At 41.5% G+C, this 2,494-nt stretch overlaps 1 pseudogene; it reads right to left on the bottom strand.

Annotated features, from left to right (window-relative positions):
* Nucleotides 1–2,494, bottom strand: LOC148690613 (pentatricopeptide repeat-containing protein At4g39952, mitochondrial pseudogene; annotated as a pseudogene).

Genomic DNA, 2,494 nt, shown 5'->3' with positions numbered 1-2,494 from the left:
GTAGTGGTCATGGCCTCGTTTTTGCAGGTGGTGGACTGAAACTCGGGACACAGGATCAAACTTTTCCTTTTCTGTAAGTGAATGCAGTAGATCCTGTTTACTCCTTTTGTAAACTGATTTCCGTTTCTCTTAACTACACAAGTTAGACCACACTCCAACCCTTTGTCTTTCCGATGCTCTGGTCCTCCATCATTTTTCTCACATTTATAGCTGCCTCCCACTTCCCAATAGAACTATACAAGTTCGAAAGCATTATATAGTAGCCATCATTTTCTGGATCAGATTTCATAGCATGCCTTGCAACCCTTACGCCCAACTCAATTTCATTGTGAATCTTGCAGGCACCTAACAATGATCCCCACACACCACCATCAGGAGAAATGGGCATTGACAGAACCAAATCTTCAGCTTCTTGCAGTTTACCGGACCTGCCAAGAATACCTACCATACAAGCATAGTGCTTCAAATGTGGTTGTAAGGAAAGATCTTGCATTCTACAAAACAGATGTTTCCCTTCTTCAACCAGCCCTGAGTGATTACAGGCTGAGAGGAGAGCAAGAAAGGTGAGTTCATTTGGTTTAACATTTAAATCTTCCATCTCGCGGAAAAGTTTTGTTGCCGATTCTGCATGTCCATGTGTTGCATAACCTGAGATCATCTCATTCCAAGAAATGACATCCCTATCTTCCATTGAGTTGAACAACTCTCTTGATTTCTCAAGTTGCCCACATTATGCATACATATCAACTAATGCAGTGGCAAGGGATATATTGATCTCAAGATGTCTTTCCTTAATGTAACAATGAACCTTTTTTTCCTTCTTCCAGAGATGCGAGATGAGAGCAAGCTGAAAGCACTGTCACCAATGTTGCTGAGTTGGGCATGAAGTTTTTTGCAATCATCTTATGAAATAGGGCTATGGCCTCAAAATAATGTCCATTGTGAGTGTGAGATGAGATCAAGGAGTTCCATGTTATAATATCTTTCTGTGTCCCAGAAAAAATTCTCCTTACAATGGTCAAATAACCAATTTTTCCTTACATGTCTATGAGTGTGTTGGCTACTGAGACATTTTCATCCATAGAAGCCTTAATTATAAAGCAATGAAGTGATCGGCCATAATGGATTGCTCCCGTCTGAAAACACGAACAAATCACAGATATCAAGCCATTAGAATCAGCTCCAATGCTTTGATGTTTCATCTTCCTAAACAGTTCTATGCATTTTGTATGCAGTCCCATCTTACCATAGCCATAAAGCATAGTGTTACAAGACTCTTTGTTCTGGTGCTGCATTCTGCTAAAGAGCTTCTCTGAAAGAGTCAACAACTCAAACTTGCAGTACAGGGACAGTAGTTTACTATGAATATTCTGACTCAATGCATAATTTTGCCTCATGACTAATCCTACGAACGCCTTACCTTCATTGACATTGGATGAATTTCTAAACCCAGAAAGCACGCAACTGACAACAATTTCATCTGGATATATATCACTATCCTGCATTTCCCAAAACAAACTTAATTCAGTCATTAACCCAGATCTAGCATAAACACCAATAATCCAAGATATAACATCTTTATTTTCTACATCACAAAACGAAAGATAAGATTCTTCAGGTGTCCCGCATCTGGAATACATGGACAAAAGCAAAGATTTAACATCTCGAGAACACCCAGTCCCACTTTTCACTACAAAACCATGCAAGCATCTACCTTCTACTAAAGCACCCAGGTCCCCACAAGCTTGAAGCCCAACTTCCAACGTTCTGAAAGTTGGCCTCTCACCAATGCCACCAACCCTATGCATCTCACAAAGATACTCCAAACCCTTCTCGCTCTCATCATTCTGCACATACCCAATTATAAGCGCGGTCCAATAAACCACATCTCTCACAGTAATTTCATCAAACATAAGAGATGCATCCTCCATTCGACCACACTTTGAATACATATACACAAAGAAGATCCAACTGCCGAATTACCCGCGAAGTTCCCGAGTTCTCAGCCAAACCCACGAACACTGTTACCATGTTCAAGCAACATCAACTCGGCGCACGAGGCAACGACCATCGGAAGAGTAAATTGGTTAGGAGATAAACCCAAACCCCGCATTTGGAAAAAGAAATCGAGGGCCTTCGAGTAATTGGCATTTAAGAAATGGGTTTTGATTATGGAGTTCCAAAGAAAGGTATCTTTGGGAGAAACTGAAGCAAATAATTGGGTGGAGAACGTGGGTTTGGAGAGAGACGCGTAGAGAGAGATGAGCTTTGCGGCAATGAAGATGTTGTTTGAGTTTCCAGACGATACAATGAGAGCGTGGGACCGAGAGAGATGCTGCAAAGTTGGAAGTTGGTCAGAGAAAAAAGAATCGAGATGGCGGTTAAGGTAGTTAGAAGAAGAGAGAGAACAAAATGGAAGAGAGGAGGGAAGGCGTTCGAACAAGTAGAGGGGTTTACGTCTGAGCATGAACATGGGATCTCGAACGGTTTCTGG

The sequence above is a fragment of the Pyrus communis genome, chromosome 15 (genome assembly GCF_041283825.1).
Source record: "Pyrus communis isolate YQ-2024b chromosome 15, ASM4128382v1, whole genome shotgun sequence".
NCBI classification, from domain to species: Eukaryota; Viridiplantae; Streptophyta; class Magnoliopsida; order Rosales; family Rosaceae; genus Pyrus; species Pyrus communis.
The sequence above is the reverse complement of the archived record's forward strand: the minus strand, read 5'-3'. Positions and strand labels throughout refer to the sequence as shown.